This window comes from Ovis aries, chromosome 13 (assembly GCF_016772045.2).
Source record: "Ovis aries strain OAR_USU_Benz2616 breed Rambouillet chromosome 13, ARS-UI_Ramb_v3.0, whole genome shotgun sequence".
In the NCBI taxonomy this organism is placed as follows: Eukaryota; Metazoa; Chordata; class Mammalia; order Artiodactyla; family Bovidae; genus Ovis; species Ovis aries.
This window is the reverse complement of record NC_056066.1, coordinates 79,316,764-79,344,102: the sequence shown is the minus strand read 5'-3', so window position 1 is coordinate 79,344,102 and position 27,339 is coordinate 79,316,764. Positions and strand designations below refer to the sequence as shown.

General features: G+C 52.7%; 1 protein-coding gene across 5 annotated transcripts in view; it reads left to right on the top strand.

Annotated features, from left to right (window-relative positions):
• Positions 1-27,339, top strand: part of NFATC2 (nuclear factor of activated T cells 2) — a 156,010-nt gene that overhangs the window by 53,630 nt on the left and 75,041 nt on the right. The gene's annotated exons all lie outside the window — the stretch shown is intronic.

Sequence of the window (27,339 nt, the reverse complement as noted above, 5' to 3'; positions counted from 1 at the left end):
GCCTACTAGGCTTCCCCGTCCCTGGGATTCTCCAGGCAAGAACACTGGAGTGGGTTGCCATCTCCTTCTCCAATGCATGAAAGTGAAAAGTGAAAGTGAATTCGCTCAGTTGTGCCCGACTCTTCGCGACCCCATGGACTGCAGCCTACCAGGCTCCTCCGTCCATGGGATTTTCCAGGCAAGAGTACTGGAGTGGGGTGCCATTGCCTTCTCCGTCTGATTAGGGATTAAGTATTAATAGTGAACATGTTCCCCCCCAATATGACTTTGCTGTGGCATTTGAGTGCCTTTTATGTGACCACGGAATGTAGACAGAGGTCCCCCAGTCTCAGCCCAGGGAGTCTTCTGTGTGTCATTGAGTGCAGTGCGCAGGCTGTGCACTGCCCAAGGGCCTGCATATCACAAGGGCACCTGTTCATGTTCGCATATTTATCAAGACGGTGTCCTGGCACGTGCCTTCCAAGGGTGCAGAAGGAGAGGCGTCTTTTCCTAATTTGTACAAAAATGCCAGGCAACTTAGCCATGGCCCTGGTGATATAATTCTTAAAAAGAGGAAAAATCTGAGTGTGAGCAGCTTTAGGGACAGTCATCAGCCTTTGCACCGGCTGCTCAGCTCACTGACGTATGACCTGGTCCTTTAAGATGTCTATTCGACTTCACCTCTTGGTGGCAAGAAGGGCGTTTCTGCTCGTCTGAAAGGCCTCCCTTCTCCAGGCCTTTCTTTCTCACCGTGGGGTTTCTGCTGCTTTCTCCTTCCTGCTCTCTCACCAGCGGGCGCGGAGCCTCGTCAGCTTCCACCTCTGCCCGAGCCTGACTGTGCGGCCCTGGTCTCACACGTCTCCTCTCTGAGCGGTGGGGCCTTGGCTGTGAAACAGGGGGTGCTGCTCTGTAAGCACCCTCCCACCCCTACACTTACGTGAGGCTGTGACTCAGATCACTAGGTGTCACCTGAGTAGAAGCGCCTGCGTTTAGCTCTGCTCACTTCGAGGTGGGAGTTCCAGCTTCTCACCACCTTGGCCTGTATCACTTGCATCATTTCCCCCCTCCAGAGTTGACTCATTCATGGACTTGAAGCTGACTGGTTTAGAGTTTGGGGATCCTTGAGCTGGAAGGAGACTTAGAAATCATCTAGCTGAATGACCGGTGTGTTGGCTTCATGCCATTTTACCGAGAGGTTTAGTTACTATCTCACTGAGGGCCTCAGGTGCCATTTTACCGAGGGCCTCAGTTGCTGTTTTACCAAGGGCCAGACTCTTTGCTCAGCTAATGTCTCACTCCATCTCACACCAAGTACTTGAGGAGGGTACAGTCATCATTGGTTTACATTTATCAGATGGAGGCTCAGAGAGATGATATGAATTATAAAGTTTATTCAGTGACTAAATTGGCAGAGCCACCACTCGGAGTGTTAAAAGCAGAAGTTGGGAATGTATTTTTTATCAAGCGTGTACAAGACGCCAGACACTAAGTATCACCTTGCCTTACCCATAGTTCCCCTATGAATTGGGTACTATAATGAGAAAGCTGAGCCCGCAAGAAATGTGTGGCTTGCCCAGGGTAAGCCTTATGCTGAGAGCATGTGGAACTGTTTCAGATTTCCGATCTTTCTCTCCTTCTTGTGCGCTTCTCTCAGCACCGTGCTTGCCTGTTGGCATCTGTCACAGGCCTGTGTGTCTGTGCCAGGGAGGGTGACGCTGATACTTCAGTGCCCCTGGCCCTGCCACACTCACTACCTCCCCTCTGCCCCTTGGGGCTCTCATCCCCCCCCTTGTCTGGGTGGCACTACGGCTTCCTAACTGGTGTCCCTCCCCCTGCGAGGGTCTGTCTGAGACGTGTCTGGGTCCACAGCCCTCCCTGGTTCTGAATCCTGCTGTGTCCCGTCCTGCCCCCACCACATGGACTCCTTACCCTGGACTGCGGGGCCCTGTGTCCGCCGATCCCTGCCTGCCTCTCTGCTCGTCCTGACGCTGCCACGCGCACCGTCCTGGCGGCCCTCTGCATCCTGCCTCAGGGCCTCTGCACTTGCTTTTCACGTTCCCAGATATCCACACAGCCCTTGTCTCTGCTTCACTCAAGTCTCACTTTAACGGGCACCACAAAGAAGCTCTCCCTGATTTCTCTGTTAAAATAGCTACCCTCGTCCTCTGCCACCCCTGGTGGCTCAGAGGGTAAAGCCTCTGCCTTCAAGGCGGGAGACCTCAGTTCAGTCTCTGGGTAGAGACGATCCCCTGGAGAGAGCAATGGCAACCCACTCCAGTAATCTTGCCTGGAGAATCCCATGGATGGAGGTGCCTGGTAGGCTACAGTCCATGGGGTGGCAAAGAGTCGGACACGACTGAGTGACTTCACTTTCTTTTTTTTCCTCTGCTGTCTGCTCCCTTTTTCTTTGGGTGTTTTTTTTTGTAGCCCGAGATAGTCTCCCTTCCTCCTCTCCTTCCACCCCTCCCTCCAGCTTACCCACCCGCCCACCCTCCACTCCAGCTCCATCCCAGGCCTGGGCACCGTGCCTGTCACTCAGAGGCACCTAAAGTGCACGGGCGTCAGTTGAGGGACCGTCCTGCTGGCCCTCGGAAGCCTTGGGGAGCCCCAGTTCGCCTTGGCCCCGTGGAGTGATTGGGGTGCTGGCCCAGGCGGCCCCTCGGAGGCTCTGCTGTGCTGAAGGAAGCGGAGGAAGGAAGTGACAACAATGAAGAAGGGCCAGTTCGGAGCCCTGGGACGTGCCCAGGCTTCCGCCGCCCTGGTCTCTGCCCAGCGTGACTCTGGCTCCCCGGAGGCTAACAGAAGTGCGGACTTGGTGGAATGGGCACAAGTTAGTTTTATAATGAAGAAGAAGAAGAACCTTATTTTTCACTTTCCTTTTTTAATCGAGAAGTACGCGTGGGTGTTTCCTGGTGGTTTTTAGTCAAAGGGAGGATTGTTGTGGAGCCCAAGTTCCCCTAGGGGCTGCAGCTTTGCGTGAGTCTAACTTTAACTTTGAACGGTGCTTTCAGGGCAGTGCTAGGCTCGGGCCTCCTGGGCTCCGGCTGGGAACAAGGCAGCAGGCTTGTTTACTGTGCCTTGAGGGCCCCGTCCATGCAGGCCGCCTCCCAGCTCTCACCCCGTCGTCTTCCTGTTCCGATGACCCCTCCTCAGCCCGCCCTGCAGGGGGAGGGGTCCGGGCGGCTGGAAGGAGCTGCGGGAAACTCAGTGTGGATGCCCAGGGCGGGCGGTGTCGGGCTCCTGGGCTCGCGGTAGCGGCGGTTTCGGGCTCAGCCGGGTGTCTCTACCAAAGACTGGTTGTACAGAAAGGGGATCAGACAGGGAGCTGCTGGGGTGTGTCGAGAGAATCCATGTACCCTTCCCGTTGGGCCCGCACCCCCGTGTCCTGCTCGCACGCATTTTCCTGGTGTGTGTTTAATTTTTGGTGGACTTGTTTCTCTTGTCCGGGAAGCAGATCGCTCCTTGACTTTTGATCCGCAGTGGGGGATGAGGTTGGGGGTGGGTGTGTCGTCCTCTCCTCAGGCAGAGGCACAACCTTGGAAGATGTGTCGCCAGGTGCCAAGTGGACTTGGGGAGGCTGTGACTCGCTGGGGACCGGGGTGCGGGTCTTGTCCTGTGGTCAGACCTGAGTCCCCTCTCAGGGCTGGGACAGGAGTAACATTCTTCAGTCAGGGAGTGGGGGGGTTTCCTTACCTCTTGGGCCCATCTGCCCACCCCCAGCGAGCTGCTGAGGACAACGTACGTCTAGGGGACAACACCCTTATGCCCGCCCCCAAAACCTTCCAGGGGTTTCTAGGTCAGGTTGGGCTGCATCCCTCATCCAGTCGGCAAATATTGACCACGTGTCAGCTCTGAACCCTAGGTGGAGAGAGAAATCAGTCAGCCTCTGCCTTCAGGGAGCGCTCGCTCTGCTGGGGCACCTGGACTTGGGAATACAGGAGGTCTGAGGGAGGCAGTTGAAGGCAGAGTTAATGGCAGGGGGAGGGACAGAGCCCGGTGCCCTGTGTTCGCAGCCTGACTCTGCCAGTTACTGGCTGTGTGACTCTGGGCAAGTGACTTAACCTCTCTGTGGCTAAGGTAGAATGGTGACGGTACTTGGAAGAGAGATGCTGGCGGTGAAGCGCTAAGCAGAGCGCCTGGCAGAATGAGTCCCATGGAGGTTAGGTATTATTATTACTGTTCTTTTTACGGAGATAAGGATAAAGCAGATATGCCTGTACTAGAGGGAGGAGGTGGTGAGGGTCTGGGTTGAGCGACTCACTCTGCTCAGAAAACCTGGGGCAGCTTCTGGGAGGAGGTGACATTTGAGCGGGGTGTTGAGAGATGTGAGGGAAGAATGTTCCAGGCTTCAGGAACAGCCTAGAAAGCCTGTAGAACTGATGGAGCTCGGGGCCCGAGTCTGTCTGCGGATGGTTTTAGCAGCTCAAGATATCAAGTTGACACCAGTTACCAACTCTTAAAATTCGGAGATTTCTCTTAAAAGGTTGGATCTCTGGCTGGTGTTAATAATCAGAAGATCTGGCAACATTGGGCCCATGTTCTCTGTGTTAAGAGTGCTGGGGGTTGGGAGGCTGCCCTCCACTGAGGTCAGAGCTGGGCTCCCAGGGCCCCTAGTTGTAACCAGGCCCAGTGTGCTTGTTCAGGTCCTTCCCTGGCTCGTCTGGGTGCCTTGTTGGTGACCCTGGATGGGGATTTGTTCCTGGTTGTGGGAAGTGCTTGGAAAGAACTTCCCAGGTCTCACTGACTTTCATGTCTAAGCATTTTTGTTGTTGTTCAATCCCTCGGTTGTGTCCGACTCTTTGCAACTCCAGGGACTGCAGGACGCTAGGCTTCCCTGTCCTTCACCATCTCCTGGAGCTTGCTCAAGCCATGTCCATTGAGTCGGTGATGCCATCCAATCATCTCATCCCCTGTCGTCCCCTTCTCCTCCTGCCCTCAATCTTTCCCAGCATCAGGGTCTTTTCCAATGAGTCAGCTCCAAGCATAGGTGGCCAAATTTTTGGAGCTTCAGCATCAGTCCTTCCATGAATATTCAGGGAAAAAGGACTTTGGATTTACTCAAAGTCTTTTTTAAAAAAAGAATAGATAGAAGTGAGACTAAAGTTGAACTCCCCCTCAATAAAAATGACGGTGTTGTCCTTCATTTCAGTAGCGAGGGGTTGGGGGTCTGTTCTTTTGCACAGATTTTTCATGGAGTTCAAGGCAGAAGGATAATTGAGATGTGAATTAAATTCTTCATCAGGTGACACACTGGGGTGTCAGCCTGGCCAGCGTGGTTGATATGAGCTCCTGCACGTGGGAGCGGGGACGAGTGTGTTTATCATGGGTTTTAAGCTCAGAAAGTAACGGAAAGAAACGTAATTGAACCCCACGGATTGAGGACAGGGAGCCAGTTTGCTTCCCTCAGCCCCTCCAAATTCCATGCTTGCTAAAAACAAGGGCTGCAGGCTTTATCTGCACTCTGCCAGTGAGCAAAGGAAATCCCAGCTCAGAACCGGATGAAGCTGAACCCGACAGGACCCATACGCCCTAGGTACTCACCCAGCCCCCAGCTTCATATTGGGCGTTGAAGGTGGGATTTGTCTCTGCTCGCCCCTGAAATGATGGAGAAGCTGCATTTGCTTCCATCAGAAAGGAGGCTTTGGGGTGGCTGGGGTTCTGGCCCCGCACACTTGGGCGGGGGCTCACTCTGCCTGCCGGGGGGTCAGCTCCAAGACCCCAGTGCCTGGGCAGGAGGCTGGGGAAGCCTCTGAACTTGCTGTTGGGCCCCAGTTGTGACCCTCCCATGGGGTGCATTCGCATCCCTGTGCAGCCTCCTGTCCCCGTGTGGCTCACGTGCGGGCAGTGGGCACCCCCGTTCGGAGTCGCCTTCAGTCCAGCGAGTGGCCATCTCTTTGCTCATCGTCTCTCTCTGCGAACAGAGGACTTGGGCGTCCAGGCGGCCTCCCGGGCCTCGCTAGTCCTTGAGGAGGGAGAGTGAGTGTTTCCTTTTACAACAGACTTCATTTCCCTTTCCTTCCAGAAGCCCTTCTTGGCAAACTCTGGCTTCTCGGCCTCTCGCCTCCCTGTCTCGGGAGGTGAGAATCTCGCCCTTGCTGTGAGGGGATGGGGGGTGGGGGGCCTGGAGGGCCTCTCCGCTGGCAGCCAAGTTCCAGCCCCTCACCCCCTCACGGTCCCCAGGCTCTGAACGCAGACGAAGCGGTGTTCAGCTCTTGGCTAGGGCAGGCTGCCGCCGGAATGAGCAGAGGTCTGAAAATGGTAGCAAAGGAAAGGGCTCTGGGGCCTGAAATAACAAATCTCTTCAGAGTGAAGTGGAAGGGAATCACTGGTGTGTGCTGCGTTTCCACTTGAAAGTAAAAGGACGATTTTTCAACAAAGAGGAAATGGGAGGAGCCGCCGTAGCAGCGGAGCAGCTGGCTGGGGAAGCCTCTGGACTGGCCTTTGGTTCCCAGCTGTAACCCTTCTGAGCTGGTGCCTTGGGCGGCTTACTTCACCTCTCTGAGCTACCGTCTGGGGGCGTCACAGTGCCTGGTGCCAGGCTGGGCCTGGGTGGCAGCGTGGGCCCCACCCCTTCCTCTCTGTTCTAAGGACTCGTGAGCCGAATGAATGAACGATGACCCTGAGCTGCCTTTCAAGCCTGAAAGGCTTGAAATGGGTGATGGCACCTCAGACGTTTATGGAGCACTCGCTGTGTGCCGGGTGCTGTCCCAAAGCTCTTTGCGTGTATTCTTTAATCCCCGAGGCAGTGAGCACCTTCAAGGTGGGTGTCTGTTTCTACCCTTGTACAGTCGGGGCGGTGCTCTGTGGCCCCAGTGAATCTCAGACCTGAGACACAGATGGGGCCTGAGAAAGCTGACGGTCAGAGCCGCCGGGTTCCGGGCCAGGCTCTTTGCTGGGTCTTTCTGCCCATGCCGGTAGGAGAGCATCCTGGTGCCAACGTCAGCACGGAGGAAGGGGCTGTGCGGGGGCTGAGCTGGACTCGGTGCTGCCTCCACACACTGACCTCTCAGGGGTGTTGGCTCGGCTGGGTCTTCTCGGGGTGTTGGACCAGGCGGCTCTTTCTGCAGAGCTCCCTGGGACAGAGGAGCTGGCTTGCGTCCAGAGCCATAATGGGAGGCTCTCTCCTCCTGCGAGAGAGGGGTCACCGTGTCCCTCTGGGGCGTCACCCCTGAGTGGGAAGGTGAGCGGAATGGTCTGCGAGACTAAAGCGATTTCTCTGGTACGTCATTTATTTCCCATTATTCAGACGTGGCATGATGCCACTAAACCTCATCCCGTGTCCACAACAGCCCCGTGAAAACACAGTGAAGAGGATGGCTCGTGTGCATTGAGCGCTTAGTGTGTGCCGGCACGGTTGTAAGTTGCCCGTGTGTAACAACTCATTTCCTCCTCGTGAGTCTGTGGAATAGGCAGGCGCTGTTTCCATTTTACACACGCAGACGCGTTTGTAGAGGGTCTGAGTGGCTCGTCCCAGGTTACCAGCCAGCGAGTTCAGCAGCCAAGACTCAAGCTTGGGTCTGCCAGCTCCCAGCCCCGCCCCTGGTCTACACCGCTGGCTTCCACTGCTTTTTAATCCCTTCTTCTGGTTTCCTGGTGACAAATCCAGGGCCCAGAGGCTTTGGGTGACTTTGCAAATGCCGCACGGTCCACCAGACGGCCAGGCTTGCAGGCTCAGCACCTCGGCCTCTCGGAGATGCTGGCCCCAAGCTGAGGATGCCAGCACGCGATGCTCCAACTCTGTGGGCCCACGGACACGGTGGTGACCGGAGGACACGGGGCGACATGAAAGGAAGGCGCTCGGCCTTGACAGGGGCCCAGCCCCGGCGCTGGCTGGATGCAGTTAAAAGGAAAGTTCCCGATATGGAGATGCTTTATCACGCCTCTTGACAGGCCGCGCTTCCTCCCTTTTGCAGCGCAAGCCTTAAACCGCTTCCAAGCCCCTGGCGTGAGGCCTCGGCCGCCTCCCCCGCCACCCCCCCGGGGCTCCGGCGGGCGGGGGAGGCCATTAGCCATGGGAGTGGGCCTGGGAGTGGGTGGGTGCCAACCCTTTGAAACCATCCAGGGGGCGGCCACAACGCCCTTATCTTGGCCTGTTGGTGTTTCTGGGCCGGAAAAGGGAAGCGCAAAGAGGAAAGCCTTTCTCCTGTGGCTTTTGTATTTGGTTCACATTAAATGAGGCGGGGTCGGGGTTTTGTTGTTTGTTTTCCCACTTTTCAGCGCAAGGATGACGGATGGCTCTTGGCAGTGCCAGCGCCCGGTTCTCCGGGGGTGGCACGCCACCCGACCGGCCGCGCTCACGCGATCCCACCCCTGGCTGCAGCTGGAGTCTCCGCTGTGGTTCCTGGACGAGCCCGGGGGGCTGTGCTGGGTCCGAGCAGGGGTCCTTGGGCTCCCGGGGTTAGCCCTGCGGAGCTCCGCCAGGGCCCGGCGGTGCCAGGGTGCGGAGGGCTGTGAATTCATTCACTCCGGGCCCTGGCAGCCAGCGGCCTTGTCTAGACAGGAAGATGTGTGTGATCGGATTGAAAGACCAGGCTCCTGCTGGGTGAGAAGGAGCCTGGAGCATCGGGGGCCAGGATCCGGCCAACGGGAGCCCAGGCTGGTGTAGCCGGATGTTTGCGGAGCTGCGTATGGAGGGCGGGCCACAGGGAGATGGGGCCAGACCTAGAGAGATCCTCAGGTCTTTCCTGGAGAGAGGGGTGGGGCCTGCGTGCATGCTCCCCATCGGTGGGACAAGAGTAGGAAGTGGATAGATGGATGTACAGGCAGGTGTGCGTTGTGTACAGATGTGTAGAGACCCGCGTCTACCCAGGGGACGCCCCTGCTGGTTTGTACTGGTTTATGGGAGTCTACTGTGAAGTTTTCAGGATTCTGCAGTGTTTTCCTATAATCTATGCCTCTGAGGTTATTTACATCCAATGTCTTCCTACCGTGGAAATCATCTGTAGGGTCCACCGCTGAACATCCCTTCCCAAACCCGGTAACTTTCCATAAGTGAAAGTCATTCAGTCGCGTCAGACTCTGTGATTCCATGGAATTCTCCACGTCAGAATACTTCTCCAGGGGATCTTCCCGACCCAGGAATTGAAGTGGGGTCTCCTGTATTGCAGGCGGATTGTTTGCCAACTGAAATCAACCACGGTGGGAACATTTACAACATGAAAATCGGCAAACCCTACAAACTGAGCTTTTTCCCATGGAGAACGGGTTGTGAAACACTTAGCCCACCCCTGGGGACCCCACAGCAGCTCACACAGAATGAGGAAGATGGGCAGGCTGGCACAGGTGCACACACAGAATGAGGAAGACGGGCAGGCTGGCACATGGCTTCCAGGGAAATGGCCACTTTTGGTCATAGGAACATGCCTCAGCTTTACACCTCGGCGGGTTTTCTTTCTCCACTTCCTTCTGTGCGCACAGGATCCCTCTACTGGCACACAGGCAGGGCAGTGGTACCGCTTCTCCTTGCAGAGCTTCTCAGCTCCTTGAGCAAAAGGTTTGCTGAGCCTCTCCTGTGTCCGGCGCTGATAGAGGTAGATATCTAGCCAGTCCCTGATGATCGCCTGGCTCCCAAGTATGCCTGTGCTTTCCCCAGCACTGCCTCTGACGGACTTCTAGTCAGTTAGTGATCCCTGGGGCTTCCTAGGCAACGAATGCTGTGGTACTTAATCATCATTTCAAAAAAACGCTTTATAATTGTTTTCTTGGCACCTTTATTTTTCTGTGCATTTATGTGTACCTTTGATTGCTGACTGATGATCCTAATTAAATAAAAATTTAATTATTTTTATTCTTTAAAAATTTTAATTATGGAAAATTTTAAACATATTAAATTAGAATGGTACAATGAACCCCCTATATACTCATCACTTGACAACCATCAACATTTTGTCAGCATTTTCTACTGAAGAGTTTTGAAGAGCGTTATTGTATATCTAAATATTTCTAGTAGCTTTAACTTGAGTTTACTAATTCTTTTTTAACATTTTAAAATTGAGATATATTTGAGGTGTACAACATTATATACTTTATAGGTATACAGCATAGTGATTCATAATTTTTAAAGGTTATATTCCACTTATAGTTATTATAAAATATTGGCTCTATTCTCTGTATTGTTCAATATAACCTTTTGGTTTATTTATTCTTATACATACTAGTTTGTATAACTATTTATGGTGTGCATGTAGTATGAGCAAACTCTAGGAGGTAGTGAAGGACAGGGCAGCCTGGCATGCTGCAGTCCATGGGGTGGCAAAGAGTTGGACGCAGCTTAGGGGCTGAGCAACAGCAGGCTTCTATAAATATTTGTGTAGCTACATATTATGCAAAAAATGTAAGATGTATTTTTATATGTTTCTACAAGTGAAAATACAAGTTACATTGTAAAAGAGAAAGATTAGGTAACTAGAGGCCCAGTGACAGCTTAGGAACGCAGCCAGAGTGTGGGTGAGCTCTGGGGACACTGTGTGGGTCCCTTGTGGGTCTCCCCCGCTCTGAGACAGCAGGAGCGGAGTATCATACTAGGGTCAGGAGGATGGACCTTGGACACAGACCTGTCTGCTTGGAACCCTGGCTTCTCCCTTACTGACTGTGTGACTTTGAACAAATTGCTTAACCTCTTTGCGCCTCAGTTCCCTCATAAAATAGTAGTGTCTGCCCTACAGGGTTGCCATGAGGACTGGATGGGCTGATAGCTGTGGAACAATGCCCAGTATTTAACAAGCCCTCAGGACATCATTAGGTGGTTCTGTTGTTATGAAGATGACGATTAATTATAGCATCCCCCATTACACAAATTTTCCCTAGCGTGGCTTTTTGTGTGTGTGTGAATAGAGTGCTCAACAAATATTTGTTGACTTGAGTTTTAAATTTTTAGAAAACTGCCAGGCCTGGCACCTTTCAACCAGGAAAAAGCAATTCGGAAACCAGACAGAAAGTAAGCAGCGATTTTATTTCTAGCGCACGCCATCGTCACCCCCGCGTGTGTCAGACAGACAGCCTCTCTAGACACTCATTCTGATTGTGCCTAGGAAGGCGAGCAGACTGGAGTGTCTCTGCCTGAAATGTTTCTGAGCAGTTGGATCTTCCGACTCTCTGTCTGTGGCACCTTCTTCCCGATTGACTTCAGCACTGGCTCGTAGGAGAAATCAATTTTTACGAAGCCTTGTGCACCAAAATGTCTAGTCTTTGAACCTTGAGTATTTTTTAAATTGAGGTTCACGTAAGCATGGTCATCTTATTCCCATTGGAGGGCAGTTGAGGGGACGTGAAGGTGTGGAGGAAACGGTAGGGTGGTGGGATGATGGGCCTTTCAGTTAGGCTTGGATCACATCTGCCGGAAACCCCAAATAGCTGCTTCAAACACTGAGAAGCTTATTTTCTTATGGGGACAGTCTAGAGGTGGGTCCTCCAAAATACTGCAAAGTTATCAGCCGTCCAGGCTCCTCCTCTCTTCCTGTTCTGCTCAGGGTCGCCTCACAGTCCAAAATGATTATCGGAGCTGCTGCTGTTGCATCCATATCCCAAGCAGTGTAATTCCAAGAAGAAAGAAAGCAGGACAAAAGCTTCCTCTCAGGAGCCTTTGTGCAAGCCCTCTCCGCACTTTTGTTTACATCTCGTTGACTCAACACTTAGTAATGTGGCTGCACTCACCTGCAGAGGGGCTGGGAGGTGTGGGTCTCAGATGGGCTTGTTGCCCCCTGAGGTAGCAGAGATTCTGTTACTGAGGAAGGGGAAAGGGATAATGGGTGGAGAGCAAGTGGTCTCTGTCCCAACAGATGACCTTGAAGAAAGACATTATAGCACTGCCTTTATAATACAATTTAAAATTTTTGAGAGATGTGAGTCCTTCCTGTATTATCTGATTTTCCATAGCCTGTGGCCTACAGAGTGCTACTGGATGTCGCTTCATTGTGTCTGACTCTTTGCGACCCCATGGACTGTAGCCTGTCAGGCTCCTCTGTCTGATATTCTCCAAGCAAAAGTACTGGAATAGGTTGCCATTTCCTGGTCCAGGGGATCTTCCCAACCAAGGGATTGAACCTGCGTCTCTTATATCTCCAGCACTGCCAGACGGGTTCTTTACCACTAGCACTATCCTAGGACGCCTAGAGAGGTAAATATTAACCTTGTAGCTGTAAGAGGGCTTTGGGAGGGGTCCATGGAGGATGCTTCCTGATGAGAGGGCAGGAAAGGTCTAGGATGGATGATCCCAGGGCCGTGATTTTGTTCTCAGAGGGCATTTGACAGTGTCCAGAGACTATTCTTGGTCATCACAACTGAGTTGGGCCAGGGAGCATCTTGTGGGCGGAGCCAGAGATGCTGCTAAACCTTCCTAATGGACAGGACAGTTCCGCCCCCGTGCCCCGCCCCCCATCCCTGCACCCACACTGAGAAGTGAAAGTTGCTCAGCCGCGTCTGACTCTGCGACCTGGTGGACTGTATCCTGCCAGGCTCCTCTGTCCATGGGATTCTCCAGGCCAGAATACTGGAGTGGGTACCTGTTCCCTTCTCCAGGGGGTCTACCCAACCCAGAAGTCGAACCCAGGTCTCCCACATTTCAGGCAGATTCTTTACCAGCTGAGTCACCAGGGAAGCCCAGGAATACTGGAATGGGTAGCCTATCTCTTCTCCAGCGGCTCTTCCTGACCCAGGAGTCGAACTGGGGTCTCCTGTATTGCAGGCAGATTTTTTTTACCAGCTGAGCTACCAGGGAAGCCCCGCAGAGAATAAGCTGGCCCCTAAACCAACCCTAGTCAATTGTGCTGAGGCTGAAAAATCCCGATTCACCAGTTATTCGAAGCCCCGCATCTTCAGTAAGTTGTGGGACAGTGATAGTCTTGGATGTCACCGTCCATCTGGAGGTACCTGATTCTCCACCCAGGGCATGTGTGGTTGGCCAGTCTTCTGAGAACAGCGTTCAGCTTCGCAGCCCTGCCCTGAGAGGCTGTCTGCTGAATGAACGAATAAATGAGTGAATGAGCGCGGGGCTGCCTCCAGAAAGAGGTGAGTCAGGCCGGATCAGCCCACATGCTTCCATCATGTTGTGAAAGCCGGCCCCAAGTGGCTCCGCAGAAGAACGGGCTCCTTGTTCCCGGATGATGCGATCTGTTGATCTGCCAGAGGGGCCCTGCCTCTCCCCAGGTCACCGACAGAGGCCCGTCTCCGCGTCGTCTCGCCGTGCGCACTGCGCAAGGGTCATGCAGAGCCCTCCAAAAACCCACCCTTTGAAACGAAAGAAATTGGATCTTTAAAATCCCAAAATAGAGTGCGGAAAGGTGCACATCACGTCTGCCTTCTCCTTTTTTCCCCTTTGTGGCAAAAGTGACTCAGAGTTTTTGGTCTGGATCCAGAGACCTGCGTGGCCTTTGGGGTGGGGGCCGGGGGGGGGGTGTCGTTTGATTGGGAGTAACTCACAGTTTTAGTGCCTTGACTGGCTCAGCTGCCTGTCTTGCATTTCACTAGTTCTGGCTTTTCCCACCCCACCATCTCTGGGTTCTTTTTCAGCTTTTGGCCCAAGAGGAAGAGGAGGGGCCAGAGTTTATGCCTCGCCCAGATGGCACTGTCTTTAGTGGAACATTTATGTGAGCTGAGCTGCATTTTCTTTGGGATGTTTCACCAAAGTGTTCAGAGGGGCTGCCCTGGGAGCTGGCTGTGGCTTCTCGTCTCAGCATCCCCGGGTGTTCACGCAGCTGTGTTGGGTACCACTGGTCAGGGTCAGATAGGTGCCCAAGGGCTTCATGAGCTCCTTTCAGTCCTCCATTGCCCCTTTCAGGGGGCACTCGATTTCTCCCCCTTCCCTGCTTCTCCCAGAGCCCAGGTACCCTGCAGACATCAGACACTTTGTTCCTCAATATCAGGCCGATGCCCTGGGCCAGAGGCTCATGGAGAAATGTTTCTGAAGCTTGCTCTTGCTTGTTGTCTGCTCTTTGGGTGAACACAAAGGCCCGTGTCTCACCTTTCCTCACCATCTTCAAGAGGTTGCCAAGTCAATGCCCTTTCAACTCAGTTTCTCCCTATGTTCGTCTCTAAATGCTTCTGGAAAAGAGATTGTACACTTAATTTTTCCAGCCTGAGTTTGTCTCCTCTTTGACTTCCAATGAAATTGGCCTGGTATAATATGTCTCTTTCATGGTGAGACACATTCCTGCCGACTGGCTCAAGTGGTAGTGAATTCAGGCAGACTCCAAACATGGGGATTCTCTTCTAGACATGAATAAGTCTCCTTTCTCAGGGTCACTGGAGGATGAATCACTTGGCAGTGTGTGGAGCCACATAGGAACCTAAGAATTAATCTGTTCATTTATTTACTCAGCAAATATTTATTGAACATCTGCTATATGCCAGGTACTGTTCAAGATGTGGGGACATAGCAATGAATGAGCTTTCATTCTAGCAGACAGACAGACAGCAATGAGCCAATGCATGAGATAACACTTATCGAAGGAAACCAGCAGGAGTGATGGCGTGACCGTGAGGAGGCTCTGCTCTAGAAAGGCTGCTTGGAGAAGGCCCTGGATTCAGGCTGAGACCTAAAGACCCAGTTGCCAGCCATGGGAAGACCTGGAGGAAGAGAGTTCTAGGTTGGGGGAGTGTAAATGCTAACGCCCTGGGGTAGGAGTGAACTCAGCGTGTTTTAGGAGCAGCATGGAGGCCCATGTGGCTGGACCAGAGTGGGGAGATGGGGTTGGTGACCTGGGCAAGGGCCAGGTGATGTAGGGTTTTATAGACCGTGATGAAGCTTTTGGATTTTCTAAATGCATCTGAGGGTTATTTCGTTTTAGAGACCAAAGAAAACTTTTCAAGGTGGTTTCTTCCAAGTCCTTAGACTAGAAGGAGGAATTTCACCGTCCAAAGTCACCCAGCCGTAGGTGAAGGGATAGTCATGGAAGTCGACATCTGTTGAGTGCTTGCAGCATGCCTGTGTGTCCCGCACTGGAGCCTCCCAGCAGCCCAGTGAGGCTGTGTTATCATTAGTCCCATCAGCAGATGAGGAAACTGAGGCCCTGAGATGTAAATGTTCTCTGCTGTGATGGAGTCAGGGACCCATGCCAAGATGTAACCCCAGACAGTCTGGCTTCTCCAGGGATCCTGCTCTTCATCTCAGGGTTATGCTGGTTCTGCCCCGGGAGGAGAACAGAGAGATGTGATGAGAACTTGCTTCGCTTCTTAAAGCAGTGAAGAAGAAAAAAAAAAAAAGCCCAAAGCTCCTTCCAAAGGTCGACTCTGGAAAGGCTTGCATGTTTCAGTCCAGCTCTTCCAGACTCATCTCCTAGGTGACGCAGTCGCTCCTTGGCCAGGAAGGAGAGTTGCTCAGGATGGAGGTGCCGGTGGGGAGCCGTGGCTGAACGGACGTTTCTGTCGGGTGGACCAGAAGTTGGGGGCTGAGCGCACAGAGGGGTGGGTGGGGCCAGAGAAGGGAAAGTTGGTGTCTGGGTGGGCGGGGAGGGGCACAGTGACCCAGTTTCTTTGTTCAAAGACCCCTGGGGGCTCCGGGGAGAGGGCTGTGGGGTAGAGCGCTGGATCCTGAACCCGCTTGGGCTCACGTGCCTGCCTCTGATCTCACCACCCTGTGTTCCCCAGCTTCCTCAGGGTTTCAAATGTGGACATGGTAATTGGAAACAAATTTAGCATGTGCCAGGCCATCGAGCCTCTCTCTTTAGTCAGCATGCTTGCTGTGCGGTAGATATGTCTGTTTTTAATTTCCAGTGATGCGAGAAATATAGAATGACTTGATTCTTAATTTAGAATACTGAGAGAGACTGGCTTGTTTTGTTTTCGAGCCCATGCAAAGTGGCTCATTCTCTTTTTATGGCTCGCTGTGCGATTTCTTAAAAACCTGGCCCTGTGGAAGTGGGGAGGGGCCAGATAGGGATCCGGGGATTAAGAGGTACAAACTACTACATATAAAGTGAATAAGCTCCACGGATAGAGTGTACAGCGCGGGGCACAGGGCCAATATTTTATGACTATAAACAATATAACCTTTGAAAGCTGTGAATCACTACATCGTACACCTCAGACTTATATAACATGGTGCATCAGTGATGCCTCAATTGAAATAAAGTGAAATAAAATAGAATATGGCTCTGGCAGAGAGGCCTCTGGCTCCAGAGGTCTCCTCCCAGGCTGAAGACCGTCCTGGCCGGGGGCATCCCCCGCTTGGCTGAGAAAGCAGACAGAAGGCTCGTCCCCCATCACACCCTGGAGATAACTGCCACCTCTTTTTGGAGCAGGGGGAGTCCAGGTGCCAGTTGTCCAGCCAGCTGAGTCCTGCCCACACTGAGCGGGACACAGTGGTCTCTGCGGGCCAGGAAGATAATTGTGGTGCCTGCATGGGCGGTGGAACCGCCCTGCGTTGTGGAGGAGGAGGGCAGGTCTGGAAGGATGACAGCCGCTCAAACTCCTCCCACGGGGCTCCCCTCCCTCCTGGGGTCGAGCGCGTGTCCAGCACCTGCGTGCTGCTCTAGGCACTGCAAAGACCTCTGTGAACGACCCAGGGAAGTTGCTGATGCCCTAGTAGGGGAGGGGAAAAAAAATCACATAAATACATCTGAGTGTCTGGCGATGATGAATCTCTGTTGCAACACAGAGCCACGGGTGGGTGGGTGAACTGTGAGATGGGCGTGGACTGCCGTGTTGGGGCGAGCAGTCAGGCAGAGCCTCTCTGATGGGAGGTCAGCTGGGGAGAGGCTTGAGAGAGCACGGGGATGAGCCCTGTGGGCGTGGGGGATGAGCGCCCCAGGCAGAGGGAGCATTACGTGCGCAGACCTGGAGGCTGGAGTGTGCCCCCGCTGGGCTTGTTGGAGGGCAGCAAGACCCCTGTGGCTGCAGCGGAGGGACCCGGGAGGGTGGGCTGGAGGTGGAGGGTCTTCTGCGCCACGTTAAAGACCTTGGCTTTGTGATCTGAACGAGATGTTTGCTCTGGGCGAGGCGTAGGGGTGGGTTGAGCAGAGGAGGGAAAGGATAGAACGCACAGTGGATTTTTTCCCCAATGTTTGTTTACTTGGCTGCGTTGGGCCTTCGTTGCGTCCTGCGGGATCTTTCGTCCTGGCGCACCGATTCTAGTTCCGGCGCTCGGGCTCGGTACTAGCAGAGTGCGGGCTTCGTTGCTTCGCAGCTTGTAGGATCTTAGCTCTCCAGTCGGGGATCGAGCCCTTGTCCTCCGCTTTTCAAGGCGAAGTCTTAACCACTGGGCCACCAGGGAAGTCCCTCACGTACAGTTTTAAAGTACTTTCTAGCTGCTTTGTGCAGGAGATCACGTGGGAAGGGGAAGAGACGGGCAAGAAGGACGCAGAGAGACCAGGAGGGAGGTTGAGGTAGCAGGCCAGGCAGGAGACGGGCCCAGTGAAGAGTCCACTGCAACGGTCTGGGCAAAAGTTGGCGGTAGCTTGGACCCTAGCGGTGGGAACCGGACGTGCGCGTCACTGGGTTTCCAGCGCTGAGCCACCAAGACGTGCCGCTCCCTGGAGGCGGTGTGTGGTTGCTTCTCTGCTGGCGTGGGCCCCTCCCCTGGACTCCAGGGGGCCCTGCTGGCTCCTCTGCCTCCCTCTTCCTTTGCTGGGGGGCTCCCCCTTGGACTCCTGCTCCTGAGGTTGCTGTGGGTGGCTGCTGAGTCTTCACTTGTCTTACGGGATGGGATGGGACGGGGCATATGCTTTTCTGCCTTTATCGCTTTTGTTTTCCTCCTTTGTGGCTTTTTAAAAGAAATGTCAGGGTTTACAAAGGGAAATGCTGGGGGGCTCACTTTGTCTGAATGGATTTTTGGCTTTACTCTTCTTATGTTACACCTTCTTTTGTGTTGAACGGTAACCCACGTACTGGGTTCAGGGGAGCTAAAACCATGGGGTCCGGGGACAACAGAGCTCCTTCCTGGGAGTGATTGAAGCTCAGTAGACATTGTAAAGTAAGGCCTGATTTCTTTTCTACTTTTATTTTGGATATACACTTACACAACACACATACACATAAACACACATCCCTTCTCCACTCTAGAAACACAACAGATACATTCGTTCTCACAGTGATGTTTTATTTTGGAGATTATTCTATATCAGTATATAAAAAGCTTCCTGAGGGTGCCCCGTATGGTTGCCCGGATTGTGCACTGCGCAACTCCAGGGGTTGCCACTCATACTCACTGTGGTGCTGGTCCTCAGCACACTCATTCTCTTTTTAAAATAACAGTATTATAGACCATGACGCGCCACTACTGATGTAACTAGTGCTCTTTTGATGGACCTTTAGGTTGCTTCCAATATTTTGCTGGTTTAAAGAGCGCTGCATCAAATAAGCTCGTCATTAGTTTTTTGTTGCACATCCACGGATAACCCACTCACTAGGAGCGGATGCAGCCAAGGGAGTGTAGTAATTTGTAATTTTGACAGACAACTGCAAAGTTGTCTGCCACAGATTCGGGCACACCCTGTTTCTGCGGACTCTGCTCTTGGATTCATGTATTTCCACCAGGTCAACTTTTACCTGGGTGACGCCCTTGTTCCATCTTTTGCATCAGCTGGACATAGAGCAGATGAAGGAAATATCTTTCCTGCCATACACGTGGGTTCAAATCTCTGCACTGCAGCTTGCTCAGTTGGGCATCTCTGAGCCTCCGTTTCTTCTTTAGTAAAAGGGCAGTTAGTTGTTCATGGAACTTCAGGAGGATGGAAAGGGACCAGACAGGCAGCAATTAATTGGGCACCTAATTATATCCTGCAATTATGAGAAACACAACAAAGAAAACTATTACTGGGGACCCCCACCTCATCCAGGGAGCAAGGAAAGACTTTCTTGGGAGATAATATTTGAGCCACACTGCAGTATGACTAGGAATTAACTTGGGGAGAGCGTGTTTCTGAAAGGTCAGACGCAGGGAGCCCGTGGTGAGGGCTGGGGGCGTGATGTTGGGTGGTGCAGCCAGTGGGAGCTGGGAGTTTAGAAAAAGTCTGTCCTCAGGACAGAGGATGATGTGTGAGGACCAGGGGCGATACAGAGAAACTCCTTAGGAGAGAAGCAGTGGTGTTTTGGATGGAAGTGATGGATGGGGAAATGGTGATGGATTTGAGTGCCCTTCAGGAAATCATACTGATAGGACTTCGAGATGGAGCCACTGTGGAGGTGAGGCACAGGGAGGATTAGGGAGGAGGGATGAGTTAGGAATTTTAATGATGTTTTTGCTATGTGTTCATTAGGTGGCTAGGTAATGCTTGTTGGGACCACTGAGACCAGAGTACACTCATGGACTAGTTTTCTGTGTGTGTGTGTGTGGTGTGTGTGTGTGTATGGTGTGTGTGGTGTGGTGTGTGGTGTCTCTGTGTGTGTGTGTGTGTCTGTGTCTGTGTGTCTGTGTGTGTGTGTCTCTGTGTGTGTGTGTGTGTGTGTGTGTGATGGGAGTGTGGTAGGGGTAGCAGGTATGTTCTGCAATCTTTTGCATCTAAAAATAAAGGCAGAATTTGGGATCCATGTGCATTTGTAACAGACCTTTGCCCCACGTGCTGTGTGGCAGTTGGGAATCACAGTGAAATGCCCCCATGGGCTTTTTCCTTCTTTCACAATGTAATCTTTGAGGATGATACCAGTTTCCTAATATTCCAAATTCGACAAAAAAAAATGCTACTTAACATTGTTAAAATTTGATTTTAGTAAAATTCAAAACAGTTTCCTTGGCCAGTTGCCATTTTGAAAATCAATCCCACATTTTAGATTTGATGGCAGCCTCATGCATCTGAGAGTATTTAAAAACTCTGAACAGAGTTGATAGAAGAATGGTTTTCAGGGAAGTGTCATTTCTGAGTTCTCATTGCAACATTATATACGAGGGAATGCTTGAGCAACCTAAGTGCCCAGCTGCGGGGGGCCTTGAAGCTGTGGTCCAAACATACGAGGACCTCAAGGGGTGCAGGGAAGGGCAGAATTTAAGGTAGCACCCACTCTCAGGTACCCAGTGTGCATTTGCACAGCCCTGAGAGCCAGTGCCTCCTTAAATCGTGTGCCTGGGCACCTCACTAGTCTTGCACCAGTCTAAGCCCAGGGAGATTCTATACAGTCATTTGAGATTGTCCCATTAAACAGCATTTAGTGACAAAGGGCAGTGGCCACACCATATCTAAAATAGAATCCCGCTGTGCTTCCGTAAGTGCATAGAAGAAGAGGGTAGAAAGGTGTATACCAGGATGTGTGTTTATTTTGCAGGAGTATTTTCTCCGTGTTATTCTATTACTAAGTCATGTGCAGCTCTTTGTGACCCGTGGACTTCGTGCTCATGGACTGCAGCACACCAGTTCCCCTTTCCTTCACTATCTCACGGAGCTTGCTCAGACTCATGTCCATCAAGTCGGTGATGCCATCCAACCATCTCATCCTCTGTCATCCCCTTCTCCTCTCGCCTTCAATCTTTCCCAACATCAGGGTATTTTCCAGTGAGTCAGTTCTTCGCATCAGGTGGCCAAAGTATTGGAGCTTCAGCTTCAGCATCAGTCCTCCTAATGAATATTCAGGACTGATTTCCTTTAGGATGGACTGGTTGGATCTCCTTGCAGTCCAAGCGACTCTCAAGCTCTTCTATAATTCATGTATTTTTATATTGTCCGTTTTTTTCTGCAGTTTATGGTTGAGCCCTTACCACTTTCATAACAAGACAAAGGGAAAGCAGATATTACCGTGTACCAGCGCCCTTTAATCTGCGCATCAGGAATGTTAAGTTGCCCCTAAGAGTGGGCAGAGCTTGAATTTGGGGGTGAGGGTGGGTCTTATGAGCTTTCTCTGGGAAACTGAGGGTCTCTGAGATGCAGACACCATTCCTTGTATTCCTTGTTCCTTTGGCTGAGTAGGTGGGATGGACCCGCCTGCCTTAATAGACACAGTCTGAGATCTGGGAGCATCTGGAGGCAGCTGACAGAGAGGAGGCAGGTCTGGCCACATCCCTGTGGTTCCACCAATGGCTTTGGAGCTGTAGGGTCATGAGCAAGTGGCTTAATCCCGCTAAGCCTCAGCCCTCTCACCCCAAAAGGGATGGCCCTGCCTTCCCCTCTGGACGCTGCTGTGCGGGTGCAATCAGCTCTGACACCCGCCTGCCTGTGCAGCAGACCCTTGTGGTCAGAAGCACCCCCTTCTTCCTGGAATCTTGTCGACTGCCTGGGAAATTACAAGACGCGGAACACATTTGCTCTCACCTCGGCTGCGGCAAGTGGAGCCTCTTCTGCTTTGGAAGCTCGCTGACTTTGAGCTTCTAGGTTGCCACGGGCGGGCAGGCGGGCGTCTGCTATGGCTGGGAGGCCACCCTGCTTGCCAAGTGCCCCTGAGATGACCTTATCTTTGGAGAAGCCTGGAGAGAGGCCTCAAGACCCTGGTCTTCCTCTAACGGGGGACCACAGGGTGTTTGGGACCTCAGGGGTAAGTCTTGCCTTCCCAAGACATCAAGCTCTGTTTGCAAGACCCAATCACTCAGTTTTTGGAGAAGCAAGTAAATCCCTATATGCTCTTATCAAACCTCCAGAGAACTGGCAAGGCTCCCCCAGAATACACATGCTCTGGGTACTTCGGCCACCTTCTGGGGAGGGGGAGGGTGCAGAGGGGAGGGGAAGCTGTCTTTCCAGCTTAGGTGGTCTGGTCCTCCAAACCGTCCACATCAGGGGCTTTTCGGCTGCCCACAGAGACGAGGGGGCGAGTGGCCTGGGCTTCACCTCACAGGACTGTTGCGGGCTATGTTTCTCATGTTGAGTCTCATTCATTCTTCGCTCCTCCACTCAGTCCTGTTGTATCACCTCCGTGTTTTGAGTTGCATCATCCTCTGATGACAGGAAGTCTTGTTTCGTGGGCACCTCCTGTGTGCTGGGCTTCGGGGCCCTACAGAGGTCATCTTATTTAGCCTTCAAAGAGCCCTGGGAAGTGGGAGGTGATGTCCCTGTTTCACAGGAGCAAACGGACGCTCAGCGAGGTGGGGTCACTGCTCTGAGGTCACACAGCTGCTCGTAAGAAGCAGGGCCTGGATGGAGAGTTGTGTGTATCTGACCAAATGTGAAATCCCTGCTCCCACCCTCTCTAAGAGGGGGAGCTCACGTGGGTGAGGTGGGTTCCGTCTGCGCACGTGGCGTCAGCTAGTCCAGCTTAAGCAGGGGCTGCTCTGAGACCCAGAGAGTTCTGCTGAAAGCAGCAGGTTCCTCTCTCAAGAAGCAGCGTTACTTGTTTTGGTTGCTGTTGCCCGTTCTCTGCTTCTCTCGCTCTACCCGCCTCCCCCCACTTCTTGTTCAGCAGGAGGAACACTCTGGATCTTACCACTTAGCACTGGCTCGTGTCTCCTTTGAGAACCCAGTCTGCTCTTTCTGACCCATAGCTGTAGATGATAAAGCAGCTGTGAACCCGCCAGATGGCAAGGACACGGACAGTACACCGTGGAAGTGGACTTAGAGCCTGGAGGTCCAGAGCACCCTGCCCTGCCCTGCACTAACAGTGTCCACTGAGGCGCGCTGCCAGGACCTCGCCAGCCTCGGTGTCCTCACGTATAGAATGGGCCCATCCCGCCTAGCATTGTTGCCTCACGTGTGAAACGTGGAGTCTGGTCCTCGGCCTTGAGGGCAGCGCATGCTTAGTCACCGCAGTGCTGTGGATGGTGGCCATTGACTCTCAGTGATCACGCTGAACAAAACAGGCACACTTCCTCTACCGAGGGCTTCCTGTTCAAGTGGGAAGGAGAGATGCTGAGCAAATCAACAACTAGCAAGACAGTGTCAGGTGGTAACGAAGGGACTGTTCCAGTGGTGTGTGAGTGAGCCTTTAAGATCCACTTTTCTGGAAAAAAGAGCCCCAGCTTTTAACATTTGCTGATCTCCGCAGTGTGGATGTCCTCACCGTGGTTGGTTTCAGGCTATCAAGGTGATATCTAGCTCTTCAAAATTCCTGGAAATTTAACCAACTGACTCTTGCTAGTCTGAAAGAGCTGGCTCCAGTGCTGGGCATATGTAAATAGTGGTGGTTTGGGAGAGACCTGAAGATCTGAGAGCTGGAAGTACCAGTGGAAGAAGAGTATGCGAGCAGAGAAGATGGCTATGCAGAGGCCCTGAGTTTGGAGAGAGCTTGGTGTGCGCAGGGAACAGAAGCTTGGCTGGTGTCGGCAGGAGCGTAATGGGGGACAGATAGGAAGACAGAGGCTGGGCTGACGGCAGCCTCACAGATAGACCATGGCATCAAGTTTGAATTTTACTCTCCAGCCACAGGAAGTCTTTGGAGGGTTGTAAGCGGGGGACTATGTGGCTCCTATTTGCATTTTTTTAGGGCTCAGTGGGCGGTTCTGTTACACACCAGCAGGAGGTCAGCCAGAGAGCATCAGCAGTCACTCGAGAGGCGGTGGTGAGCTGATGAGCATGCCACTGGGGAGGGGATCCGGAGGTGGCTGGACTCAGGCAGAGCCGGGGGGCTGTGACAGATTCCGTCTCCCGCCGTTCTCTGGCTGTTCACCCTGAATGCCCGCAGCCTGCGATTTCTGCTCTTAGGTCACGGGGAGGCGGACGGAGCCTCAGACCACTAGGGTCACTGTCTATGCCACCTACTTTCCTCCTTGATTCTGACCGATTCTGTAATTACCACCTCCTGAGAAATCCAGAACAGCAGGTGAGGAGAGATGTTTATCTTGGGTCCAAATGCAAGGCAAGATCAACAAAAGCAAAATCTCCTCTGGACGCTGCCCTTCCTTCTGTGATTTTTGTCTCCATCAGGACCTTGTTCTGCAGTTTGCGTGGGGGAGAGGGGGTGGAGAGATAAGACTGACTGCATTTCCACCTTTGCCCAAGGGTGCTTCTCGGATGTGTATCTGACACGTATGTACATGTTGTGGGTGTCAGCTTGTCAGGTTATGAAGAAGGTTGCCATCTGGCCCTGCTCCACCCTGAGCTTGCCTCTTGGTCTAGGGCTTAGAGGGGCGCGAGAGATGCCATCTTTCTGGACTGGCATCGTCTGGTGGAACTTTCTCGAGGATGAAAACGTCCTGTTATCTTGCCGTCCATCGTGGTAGCCGCCAGCCACTTGTGGCTCCTGGGTGCTTGTCATGTGTGGCTTGTATGACTGAGAAACTGACTTCTCAGCTCAATTTTTATATCATCTGCTGTCTTGAACAGCAACATTCTAGACCATGTGTGATCATCTATTGTCCTGGAGCCTTGGGTTTATAGTTGACTAGACAGCCTGCTGAACCCTTGTAAAACTCTGCGGAAGGTGGGATCTCAAGTGAGTTGTCACTTGTCTAACCCCGCTTCCTCCCAGTTGCAGAGAAAGGAGCAGAGTCACAGAAAGAGTACGGGATTTTCCCAGCACCTCTCAGCTGTGGAGTGGCTGGATAGGAACCCAACTTCTAACTCTTAGCTCAGCATCCTTTTCTCTTTTCTGATGTATAATTTTCAAAAACCAGTGTTAAATTTCACAGGTTTCCAGGCAGCTCTTCTGCCTGTAACTTTGTGGATCAAGTTGAAGTCCTCTTTGACCTTGACCTCAACCTTGATTTTCTCTTCCATCCCTGGAAGTGATCATGGTATGGTCAGTTTGGAGCACATCCGTCCACACCTTTTGTTCTTGTATTTACATGAGTATAAATGAATGGATCAAAAGCATGGAGCATTAAAAATAATAAGTTGTATCCTGCTGTCCATAAAAAAATTTTTTTTTACAAGTTGCTTTTCTCTTTCAATAGTATGTCTTCGATCTTCCTGGGCAAGGTCATAGGTTTCTACCATACTGTTTTTTTAAACTGTTGCAGTCTTTCATAGCCAGGCCATGTTATATTACTCATAAGCCTAATTGATGAAACTAGGTTCATCTACTCTGTTCGTGTTAGTAACCATTTTTGTGCTTACCCCGTATGCAGATATCATCTAGGGTACATCCTGAGAAGTGGATTTATTCGGTCATAGGGAATATGTATTTTTAATTTTAATAGCTGCTACTCGAAAAATAGTTAAACCATTTACGTTCTTATCAGCTTCAGGAAAGTGCGTTCTCACAGCCTCCAGAATACCTGATATTATCAAATATCTACATGGGTGCTTCTCTAGTGCGTGAAACGTGATATCCCATAGTTGTTTAATTTGCGTTTTCCTGTTTACAAGGCAAGTTGAACGTCTTTTCTGTGCTCATGGTCACTCGTTTTCCTGTGAATCGCCTGTTCAGACCTGTTGTCTGTTTCGCTGTTGGATGGTTTTTATTAACTTATTTTAGCAAATTGTCTTAGGATGCCTGCCATGTGCCAAGCATTATTCCAGGTGCTAGGGATTCTGTGGCAAGTTAAAGCAATGGACATCCCTGCCTGCAGGGAGGGGATAGTCTCGTTGTAGGAGAAAGACCTAAGCAGAAGGAACTGAGAAAATATATAGGAAGTTTATGGGATGAAAAGAAGGGGAAGGAGTTAGGGAGAGCCAGTGGGGGTAGGACTCGATTTTAAACAGGATGGCCAAGAATCTTGTCCTTTACTTATTCATTCGTAGTCATTCTTTTTTTAAAAAAATATTCATTTATTTGTGTATGGCTCTGTTGGGTCTCCATTGCTTCTCACGGGTTTGATTGTGGCGGGCGGGGGCTGCCCTCTAGCTGTGGTGCATGGGGCTCCTCCCCCGAGGGGCTCCTCCCCCATGGCGCTCCTCCCCATGGGGCTCCTCCCCGTGGGACTCCTCCCCTTGGGGCTCCTCCCCCTTGGGGCTCCTCCCTGTTGGCGCTCCTCCCCGTGGGGCTCCTCCCCGTGGGGCTCCTCCCCATGGGGCTCCTCACTGTTGGGACTCCTCCCCTTGGGGCTCCTCACTGTTGGGACTCCTCCCCCTGGGGGCTCCTCCCCGTGGGGCTCCTCACTGTTGGGACTCCTCCCCCGTGGGGCTCCTCCCCGTGGGGCTCCTCCCTGTGGGACTCCTCCCCGTTGGCGCTCCTCCCCGTGGGGCTCCTCCCCGTGGGGCTCCTCCCCATGGGGCTCCTCACTGTTGGGACTCCTCCCCTTGGGGCTCCTCACTGTTGGGGCTCCTCCCCCTGGGGGCTCCTCCCCGTGGGGCTCCTCACTGTTGGGACTCCTCCCCCATGGGGCTCCTCACTGTTGGGACTCCTCCCCCGTGGGGCTCCTCACTGTTGGGACTCCTCCCTGTGGGGCTCCTCACTGTTGGGACTCCTCCCCCATGGGGCTCCTTCCCCGTGGGACTCCTCCCCGTGGGACTCCTCCCCGTGGGGCTCCTCCCCGTGGGACTCCTCCCCATGGGGCTCCTCCCCGTTGGGGCTCCTCCCCGTGGGGTTCCTCCCCCATGGGGCTCCTCACTGTTGGGACTCCTCCCCCGTGGGGCTCCTCCCCGTGGGACTCCTCCCCGTTGGGGCTCCTCCCCGTGGGGCTCCTCCCCGTGGGACTCCTCCCCGTGGGGCTCCTCCCCATGGGGCTCCTCCCCGTTGGGGCTCCTCCCCGTGGGGTTCCTCCCCCATGGGGCTCCTCACTGTTGGGACTCCTCCCCCGTGGGGCTCCTCCCCGTGGGGCTCCTCCCTGTGGGACTCCTCCCCGTTGGGGCTCCTCCCCGTGGGGCTCCTCCCCGTGGGGGCTCCTCACTGTGGCAGCCTCTCTTGCTATAGAGCCCGTGGGCTCAGTTACTCCACGGCACACAGGATTGTCCAGGACCAGGGACTGAACTGGTTTCCCCTGCATTGCAAGGCAGACTCTTACCTTCTGGGCCGCCAGTGAACCCCCTACAGAGGCGACCTCTGGTGAGAAGGTCACCAGAGGTGAACTGCCCCATCCGCCTTCTCCCCCAGCAATAAGAACACTGAGCATCTGTGGTAGGGGTTCGGGATAAAACAAGGAACATAAACCTGGTCCCTGTGTTTTGGAACTTAGAACTTTTTTTATTTGTTTGTTTGGTGCTAAGCTTTCCTGGAGGGGCGTTCTCTAGCGTCCCAGGGTGGCTGTGGAAACTCATGGATGGCTATGACTGTGCCTTTTGGCATGTTTGTAAGACTTAACCTCTATACGAGCTATTGGTGTTTTGCAAGTGTCCAGTACCCACTTCTTAAAACAGTTTGCAGTTTAATCTTCTACATTCCTCTGTGGAACCACTGCTGCCCCTGAGCTGAATTAATCTAGGGGGAATATTTGTTGCCAAAATGGCAACCCACTCCAGTATTCTTGCCTGGAGAATCCCATGGATTGAGGAGCCTGGTGGGCTGCAGTCCACGGGGTCACAAAGAGTTGGACACGACTGAGTGACTTGACTTGACTTTAAGAGTTAATACAGTGTTTAACGATTTCATTTATTTACTTGTTTTAGGTTTTCTTCTTTCTTCTCCTGTCCCCCACTCCGCACTAGATTCTAAGTTCCAAAACACAGGGACCAGGTCTCTATTCCTTGTTTTATCCCC